Source organism: Myotis brandtii, unplaced genomic scaffold (genome assembly GCF_000412655.1).
Source record: "Myotis brandtii unplaced genomic scaffold, ASM41265v1 scaffold77, whole genome shotgun sequence".
NCBI classification, from domain to species: domain Eukaryota; kingdom Metazoa; phylum Chordata; class Mammalia; order Chiroptera; family Vespertilionidae; genus Myotis; species Myotis brandtii.
Window position 1 is genome coordinate 2,230,392 of NW_005371082.1, and position 10,911 is coordinate 2,241,302.

A 10,911-nucleotide genomic window follows, 5' to 3' on the forward strand; every position below is an offset into this window, starting at 1 on the left:
GCTTGGGTGCCTGGCCAGCCTGGGTGAGGGGCTGATGGCTGTTTGCAGCTGGTCACACCCCCTTCAGGGTGGGGGTCCCCACTGGGGTGCCTGGCCAGTCTGGGTGAGGGGCTGAGGGCCGTTTTCAGGCTGGCCTGCAACTGAAGCTCCCAGCCTCTCCTTTTTTACTTCTTTTTTATTCTGGGATTTATTTACCTTCTATAATTGAAACACTGTTGCCGTCACTGGCGCTCCCAGCTCTGAGGCCGCAGCCGGCTGAAAGCAGGTATCTGGGGTTTGTTTAGCTTCTATAATTAAAACATAGTTGCTTTCGGAGCTGTTGCTTTCAGGCTCAGAGCCAGGCCACGGCAGGCGGGGAACCTTGGCTTCTCCATCGCCGGGGCAACCAAGCCTCATGTTCGCTTCAGCTGCGTGGCTGCTGGCTGCCATCTTAGTTGGCAGTTAATTTGCATATCGCCCTGATTAGCCAATGGGAAGCATATCGGAGGTACGGTTAATTACCCTATTTGTCTTTTATTAGATAGGATATGAAAAAGTATAAATTATATTGTAAGCTCTTAGACAATAAGGATAAATCACCCCCAAACCTTCTCTACTAATATCTGACATGACCCACACACAAAAAAATTGTTGGAAGTAATGATGCCTCCTGTGTATAAGAATGAGCAGGTCAACACATGGTCAGAGTCCTTCTCAAATGGACAGGTATGTTTTGAAGACTTTTTAAAAAAAAAATTGCATTACACTCTTTTAAATGTAAAGTTTCAAGTAATTCTGCACAATTGTGCATGTGTTCTTTATGATTAATCAAATCAGTCTAGAAGTTGTCTATTGTTTATTTAGTATTCAGAGTCTCTAACATTTAAGACATCTTCTTTCAGCTGTTCTGACTGTAAAGGCCTTGGTTTCCTTAGGTTGGAGCTATTTCAACATCTTGAAATGAAATGATTAATTAACATGTTTTGTGTTTGGCTTGGAGTCTTTCTTTTTCTCTGGCTTGTGCTCTATCTTCTTTAGTATATGATTAGGCAAGAAGCTTACATTAAAAGACTTTATCTTGAGCTCCAAATTGAACATGGTCATAAAGTATGCAAGCCTTGTTAGTGTGGTTTCATTTGTCTGGGATATATTTCCTTCCCTCTGTTCCAGGCCTGCTAAGGGCCTCTTATTTACCCCTTAAGATACTGCTCAGACAGCCTCTCCTCTGTGAATATTTCCCTAACATTCCTTGCCCCTCCTAAACAAATGGAAATGGGTTCATCATAGGTGCTCTGTAGCTCTTTGTGAATGCCTCTGTGTGTTCGCTTCTCTGTCCCCATTTGATCCTGTTGGTTTTGATTGCAGGGACTATGTCTATTCAGTCCATCTATTACTTGATTCAGTTAATGTTTCTTTAGTACTTAACTATGATTCAGACACTATGCTCTACAGCCTAATGGGGAGGACAAATAATAAATAAGAAATAATATTGAAGTGTTTGATATCCTCAAAATCTGGTAAATATAGGCTCTCAAAAATGTTGATAAAATAATTTTTCTAAAATCAAGAAGTATTCATAAATATAGGAAAAAGGATACTACATAAAGTTGATTGTCACATAAAGAAACTATTCTACTATAGGACCTGATTGGTATAAAGCTATGAGAAAGTGATCATGGCTTCTTAACATCTCTTACTTGGTATCAGGCAGAGAGAGGCATATAATCATTGTCATATGCTCCATTCATTTTTTTTGCCCAACAAGTTGTATTTTGCACACCAACATTTAGAAATAGAAATGTGCTACAGAGGCTGCAACTAAAGAAGATAGAGCCCAAACCAGAGAAAAAGAAAGACTCCAAGCCAAACACAAAACATGTTAATTAATCATTTCATTTCAAGATGTTGAAATAGCTCCAACCTAAGGAAACCAAGGCCTTTACAGTCAGAACAGCTGAAAGAAGATGTAAAGGATGTTTTATCATTATGTGAGTTTGATCTAAGTCCATTTGGAAAAGAAAAACTAAAACCTTTTAGAATAATAAACCTAGAGATAATGGAATGTTGTTCACCTTCACATGAAAAGCCCTAGGCTTTACATGAAATCTATTTTAAGATCTTTTAAATTTTATAATCAGGTTAGGTATTTACATAGTTATATTAAATGGTTTAGCATTGCTTTCTATGAAATATTCTGCTTAAAATTAGCCATTTGCAAGCTCTTTTTTAAAACCTTGGTTTTAGAAATCTTGTGGACGATTTCTGAACTACTGGCAAATATTTCTGAAATAGAAAATAAATCTGAGAGAATTTGAAATCAGTTTCAATTTTTTTTTAAATAGCAAGAAATAGACTAAGAGAAAACTTAATTCTCAGATTGTAAGAATTAATATAAATCTAAATAGGAACTGAGAAGGAACATATTTAAAGGTGATCTTCCACTTGTGAACCTGAATGTTGCCTTTAAAACTAAAATAAGATGATAAATGATAAATATCAATTTTTATTATATTTGAACTTGGAGAAGAAAACAGAAGGAGAAAAAGAGAAGAGGTCAGCTTACAGAGGATGTTTCAGGTTACTTGAAAAAGGGAAAGCAATTTATCAAGAAATTCATACACTTATAATTATTTCATCTACATCCTAGCAGGCATAAAATTTCAAAATTAATTTTAAAAAGTCTAAATAGATTATTTTATTGTCTATGCTATTCATTATCTAATTAATTTGAATTAAAAAAATTTATATCAAATAATTCATAGCATCTCTTCTTGCATAGTCAATATAATTTTGATGCCAACATGCAGACTCCAGGGAATGAAAAAGACTTCTGATATGAGGTTTGAATTTTTCTCTACTAATTCATGACCATCTTTCAAATTCTTGCAGTTCTCCAAATATGTCATGTTTTTAAGGCCTGCCTACTTTGGCATGTGTTGTCCCATCTGGTTAGCCAATCCCCTCTTCCTTCAAACCTTCAATGGCCCTTCCTCTGGAAAAACCAGTCTGATATTACTTCTTCCCCTGTGCTCTTGGAGCAGCTTATTTTATGGAAACTTTCCCCAATAATGTATTATGTTTGGGGAGTTTACCTATCCATTTCTTTTAGTAAACTCCAAAGAGTAAAAACTATTCCTTTCATGTTTGTATTTCCATAACTTTGTGGGGTCCTGTAACTGAATTAAGGGTTTAATACATTAACAAGAAAAATAAAGGTGGAGCTGAAGACCTCAGATATTGAGCAATAATTTCACCTTGTAAGCTTATCTAGCTAACTGATTGCCCACGAACATTTTCTATATGTAAGACCTCTCTCTAGATGTTTTGGAAAAGACATATATGGGAAAACAAAATAGTATCAAAAAAACATCAACTTATGCTTTCCAGAGGTAGAATTTACCATTAATCTTCAGATTTTGAAGAACAAATTATTTTCATCCCATTATCAACTAGGAAAGCACTTTTAGGACATTAAATTTCTTTAAAAATTTTTATTGACATAAATATATATTTCTAAGACACAGGACAACATAATTTATGCCTATGAAGACATCAGAGAGTAATAAAATGGTACCATGACATGAAGTAAGATATAAAAAATCAGTATTATCTATTTAAATCACATAATAATTTATAAAGGTCACTAAATTTTCTAAAGCTGCACCTGCTGTTTGTATTTTGTAAACTATGAAAAAAGTCTGTATTAGTACAGCCTTGTATGTTTTTTCAAATGATGTTCTCTAAAGCAGAAAAACCACTTTACTCAAAGAAAGAAATTCTAGAGCAGAATTACATACAAATGTGGAAACTGAGTTTTGAAGCCCCACATCTGGAGTTCCACAAGTCTGGGGGCAGGGGAGCTTCACACCTTGGCATGCTCTTATGCCAGCAGTCACCTAGCTAGCATCTGAGAGGTCATAATTCATTTCATGTACATTCATTATCAATCAGTATCACTCAATATCAATCCCTCTACTTTAGGTAATAGCAACATTGCCTTTTCTATAGTTCACAGCACATCTACTTTTCTGTCTTGCCATTCCCAACCCACTCCATGTTAACATCATCTCATGCATGGACATCTACCAGAGCTGACTCCCTGGGCTCCTCACCTCCCCCAATCTATTCCCTCCTCTGCAGCAAGAGTAATCATTTGAAAACACAAATCTGACCATGTCATTGCTTAAAATATCTTAATGGATTACCTAGAATGTTTAGATAAAAACCAGGGTCTTCAGTAATCTTCCATGTGCCTGCTACCTCTCACCTCTAGAGCTATTTCCTATTCCAGACCCTCGTCATTCTCCACACCCCAGCCATTCTGATGTTTTCAGTTGCCAGGAGGTTCCATGGACTCTCATCCCACCGAGACTGTATATGCTGCCTCCTCTGTCTGGAAATATCACCCACACGTATACACCTCAGATAACTAACTGCTTTTCCTCCCTCAGACCTCAGTTTGAACTCCATGCCTTTATACCTCAAGAAGACAACAGGTCTCTCTGGTACACGCTCTCTTATCATAATTCCCTGTGCTTTGCCTTTACAATGCTGTCAAGTTTTTGTGATTTTACACTCACTTGTGTGTTTATAACCTGTCTTTCCCACTATCCTGTAAGACAAGGGCCTGGCATACAGAAGGCAACTAGTAAAAAAGCGTTGTTGACTAACTAGACCTAAGTAAATATATAAAATCCAGTAGGCAAAAGGTATGAGATAATCAAAAAAATATATCTATGAAGACTGGATACAGCTGGTTTTTGTTATTCACAGTAGTTAGGTTCCATAAGGTCACCACAAACACTGAATTAGTGAATACAGATTGCTCCTAGGGAAATACAAAGTACAGTCCTGAGGAGCCTCTGGTAACACATTTTTATCAAGTAATCAGTAAATAACCTTGTTCTGTGTGCATTTAAGACACCTTATTTACAATATATAGTTGATTTGTCAATGTTGTACTCACACACAACTCATGCCTGAAGGAAGCTTACTGAACAAGCATTTTTTTCTCATATAAGGCTCATCCCAGGCTTCTTGTGTTTAGAAACACTCAACAACACTTCAGTACTACATTTGGGGCCTTTTAAACATTAAAATCACAAATAAAAATCACAGAAGTGTGAAAAACAGGGCACTAACTAGACTGTGAAACAAGAAGACTGTGTCACCTTGTTTGACTTCAGCTGGGAATGTGCCCCTTGGGTAATTCAAAAGTCTGAAAATGACTACAAAAGCACTGTGATATTGATTTGGGGGTTAAAAATAAATTTCAGTGAGTAGGAAAATTCTCAAATACAGGATATACAAATAGTAAAGATAGACTGTATTTGTTAAAGGCTTATTGCCTATGTGGCACATGTATGTAAGGTGGCATGTTCTGGAGCATATGGAGCAGACAACAATCTCATTTTTCACTATGCAGTTCACAACCCTCTCTCTATAGGAGAGTGATAAATATTAAATTTTCATACCAGTTGGAGAGAATTAAGTCAAAGCTCTTTTATTCAACTAAGATAACCACTGAATGAGATTCTATTGCCTCCAGTTAGGGCAAAACACTATAATATTTGATTCTTACAAAAAATATATACTATGTGAAAATATGCCAACATATCATTAATTATATACATCTCCTTTGTAAGAACTTCAATGCTTTATGATAATAAAATGTCTTAGAAATAAATGAATGTGTAATTCCTAGACAATTTAAATATAATAAAACCAACTCTGAATTCATTTGGTAAGTAAATAATCACGCCAATGGACCATATGTAAATAAATCTTAAACCCAAAGGACATTTTAATACGTGGGTTACTATTTAAGTAAATCCATGTGAGAATTTTGTACCTAAAGTAAAAATGGTGAGTTCTGAGCTTCTCTCTAATTTTATTTTGGGTGTGTTATCTCTAATTTGCAAGCCAAAATTCTTGTTATCTTATAAGCATTTTTTTTTCAATTGAGAATGGTTTTCCCACCCACAAATTACCTCTTCCCTTTACTTAACAGTTATGGAGGAGCACAATTTACAGGCATGAGGATGACCTCCATCCATCTTCAGTCCCATAACTCTCTCCTCATTGCTGGCTGCCCCATTAATGCACAAGAACTACTGGACCTAAAGAATGCCACAGCACATAATAAGGCAAAAAGCCAGTCCCACCAAACCCTCATCTCAGGTTATTTGAGGTAAAGGGAGAAATGGCTATGAGAATAAAATGACAGCATTTCCTTCTCATAGCCAGATGTGTCTTTTGTGACCCAGTCATCATTTCTGTTGATTCTGATGGTAATATTCCTCACTTCTTGCCAATATTTGCTGCCACTGATGCAAGGCTGGTCCTCTCGGGAAATTAGGAGAGAGATGGTAGACCCCATATGGGGATGCCACTTTAACTTATTAACTAGACAGAGATATCTGGGTCTTTATTTGGAAGCATTTTTAAGGCTATATTTAGGTACATTTATAACTGACATGCAACAAAATGCACTTTTTTAATGTGTACTATTTGTTGATCTTTGACAAATGGATAAAACTATAAAACTTTCACATATGAAATAATCTTATCTCTCACCCATATACAAGTTAGAGCAAAATAAACTTATCTCTCACCCATATACAAGTTAGGCTTACAGATGTGAGTATGCAAAACACAGTTTATTCTCGTTTTAAAAAATAAGTATTATAGCCCTAACTGGTTTGGCTCAGTGGATACAGTGTCAGCCTGAGGACTGAAGGGTCCCAGGTTTGATTCAGGTCAAGGGCATGTACCTTGGTTGCGGGCACATCCGCAGTAGTGGGTGTGCAGGAGGCAGCTGATCGATGTTTCTCTCTCATCAATGTTTCTAACTCTCTATCCCTCTCCCTTCCTCTCTGTAAAAAATCAATAAAAATATATAACAAATAAGTATTATATATTTTAAAATATACTTTATTGACTTTTTAGAAAGAGATGAAGGGAGAAAGAGAGAGAAATAAACATATGAGAAACATTGATCTGCTCCCTCATGCACACCACCTACAGGGCATCCAGGCAGGCATCCAAGGCTCCTTCCTTTGTGGGAGATCATAGCTGTTCTTCCTCCAGAAACTCCATGACCTTCCCAAACTTGCTGCTCAAGCAATCTCCTGATGTCATTTTTATTTCTCACTTCAGGGTATGTTTACCCATGTATGTGAGGAACAGAAAAAAACAACAACACCATGTAGTAGAGAGTTATTTCCCATCATTACTTTATCAAATAATCATTCTCTTTTTCAATAGGAGAGACAGAGTATTTCTTTAGGACCACATAGCTTCTCTCTCACCTTGGAGAGGTTGGCCTGTATTCTCTGAAATCTTAAAGTGCAAGAACTGGCACCCCATTCTCATTCGAGGAGGCTGCAGAGAACTGTAATGGGGTCTGACTCCTGCACAGGAAATGTAGGCACCATGTCCCCACTCCTATGCTGTGCCACATATGATCATGCAGGACAGAGGGATAGTCTGTGTGAGTACATGGGTCCTGTTATGGCCAATAAAGTTGTGTGGGAGCAAGGTGATGTCTGCAAAAAGTGGATGGTTGGGGTGGTGGTAATGGTGGTGGTTTTATCAAAGCCTCTGAGCTGAACAAGAAGCCACCAAGTGGCCATCAGAATAGAGACATGAAATGACTGAAATTGAGACCAGGCCTACAACTCAAAATCATCATAATGCTGTGCATTTTCTAAGAACAAACAGAGAAGCTCTGGGATCTGCCAAAGTCTTCATCCAGCATATGAGGAAGAAAACCTCCATAAAATAAAGTTTAAAAGATAGTGAGAGGCAAAATAAAGTTATGTTTGTTTTAAAGGCATTTTTGTTCCTTCAACTTACCTGTTACATACACAGACACAGAGTTAGAAGCAACAGGAAGGATGAGGTAAAGTTGGAAACCAACTTATGAATTTCCAATCAGAGTTTTAGGAAAAAAATTTAGAAGAGAAATCTTCAGAAACTCTCAAATCTGTGTCTTCACCAAACTTCTCTAAGCTAAAGCCTATATTTTTTTTCCTAAGTGCCCCACAGGGATCTTTAGAGGAGCATGTTCAAAGGGGAATGTCCTGCCACCTCAAATCCCACTCCCTCCAAGCTCCACACTAGGTTCTTTGCATTAGCTTTTTCAGTCATACTTTCTGTAAGAAAGAAGTGGAAAAGTGCGTAAGGAACACTGATTGCTTTACTAGGCACAAAACAGTTAATATTACAAGCTGGTCAAAAGAGGGAAGAAAAGAGAGAGGGAGGAACGGAGGGAGGAAGGGAGGGAGGGAGGGGGGGGAAGGGAGGGAGGGAGGCAGAGTGGGAAAGAGGAATTGAAGAAGAGGCAAGGTGCACACCCATCACGCATGCAAATATATGCCAGCCCATGCCAAAGATATTCAGGTGACCATGCATGAAGGCATGTGTTTAAGCACAGCAGCTCACTCGAAGAGTAGACACTTCAGCACTGCAGGTGGAATCTGGTCTTCAACTTAGTAACTAGATACTGGTGACATGGAGATAGAGAATGGGTTGAGAAAAGAATTTGGTCAGGACATGCCATCAGAAGACCTGTTTAAGACTCCACTTGATAATTTGATTAAGCTATTTAATCTCTTTTAAGTTTCAGTTTTCTTATCTATAAAATGGGAATAACAATCATAATTCCAGTTATCTCACTGGAAGGTGTAGACATAAATGTGGTGGACATTGTGTGTCCCTAAAGGACCAAGCCACTCATTTCCCCATCTCCCAAGAGTGTTGACTGCTGATGTCCCTTTCTGGAAATTTCTCTCAGCCATTCCCAAGATCTGCCTTCCTGGGGCCTACCTATTCCAACAAATTTATCTAGCCTCAAAATTTCTCCAGAATCCAACTCCATCTCTCCACCTTTATTTCTCCACTATAAGCCATACCTCCATCATATATCATCTAGATTCTTGAAATAATTTTGTAATTGGTCTCCTTCATTCTGCTTTTGACCTGTTACAGGCTGAATTACTTTAAAACATGACTTAAGTCATATCTTCCATTATTTTCCACTCCCTTTTATAAAAGCCAAAGTCCTCATGAATGGCTACCAGGCACTACCTAATGTTCTACCACTGGCTCACCTTGCCCAGGAAACCTGCTGATCTCATCTCCAGATTTTCCTCTCTCCCTATTATTCACATCACTTCAGCCACACTGGCCTCCTTACTCTTTCTTAAACATACCAGACATGCTACAGGCTTAATGCCTTTGCAATTGTGATTCCCTCTGCCTAGAATGCTCTTCCCATATATGATTCACTCTCTCACTTCCCTCAAATCTTTGTGCAAATGGCTTCTGATCAGTAAGATCACCCTAATTAAAATTGCAACACCCTGTTCCTTTTTTTTGTTTTGTTTTTTTCTCTCTCCTTAACACTTATCATTATCAACACATTATCTATTTTACTTGTATATTTGCTTATCATCCATCTTCTCATACTACAATATAAGCTACATGACATCAGGGCTTTGCTTGTTTTGTTCACTGTTATAGCTTCAGCACCTAAAACAGTGCTGGACACATAGTACATGCTCAATAAATATTTACTGATTGAATGACTAAATTAATAAAAGATGGGGAATTTCCCCCAAAAATAGTAGTAAATGATAGTTTTTCTGTAAGTGTTCAACAAAATTTAGATACTTCTGATATAAATGTATGTGAATACCTATATAAAAAGTAAGATTTTTGAACATAGTACAGTTACATTATACATCCAAAGACATGTAAAAAAATTGTAGTGATTAGGCAGTGACAGCAATGGATTCCGAGAAAGGACATTATCAACATCTAACTCTTACTTTATCATATTTCTGTGAGCCAAGACATGACACATTTTAATTATTCAACATCTTTACTCTGTCAAATAAACTGATTATGGAAGTCTGTGAAATTCTAAGGGCAGATGTTACCATATAGTACTTTTCTTCTTTCTCTACTATTTCTCAAAGCACTAAGTTTTAAGCCTCCAATGATATCATTGTTTTCAATAATAGACATGAAGCCTGGGTGTCCTTTCCAAAAGACAAACAATTCTTAAGAGTGGAAACAAATCCTCTATCTTTTGCATTTTCCATGGATGCTCTGTCCCCATACCAGGTCTAGCATCTCAGGATTTAGATTGGACTCATCACCCAGTTGACAAAAGGCTTTGCTGGATCTCTTAACAGAGTCATCTCCAGCTTTTGCTATTAGCCAACAATTTGTTTTGCTGTAGTTGCCAATGATTCCATTGCTCTACCAAATTACGGGAGTTCATATAATTGGCAGTGGTTTGGAGGGAATGAATCTCTCAGCAACACCTGGTAGGAAGACAAATAATAAGCTGAAACTCTTTGGTCTCAGTGGCACTCAGTGTCTTCTGCTTTGCCAAATCTCTGTTTGCAAGCCAGTCACTCTTTGAAAAGGGAAAGGGGGGATGAGACACACAAAGTTACCCTCACAACTTTCCAGGCATGCTAAGAGATGTGACTGGATCATCACAAGCCCTATTGAAGCTTTTGTATGAACTCCTGGGATCAATCTCTCATTTGTCATGTGAGACAGATCTGATTCAGACGTTGTGAATGGAAGGTATCTGCTGATCATCTGTCAGACCCCATGAGGTCACTAGATAAAGGAACTAAATGATTTGAATAATGAGAATAATTAGAGACCTCTTATAAGAATAATAAAGGGTATGTCTAAAAGACCAGCAGCAGAAGCAAAAGTTTTCATGTTGTGTCCCTTTCTACAATTTCAGAAAGCTCACAAAGAATCTGGTCATCCTAAACTTGGCAGATTTTCAATGATAAAGCAGCCCTGACTCTCCTCCAGGCTCAGGATAAGCAGGTTACTAGGGTGCTATTTATGTTTTGATTGACAAGAATACACTTTGTCTAAATAAATAGAGAAGCATTT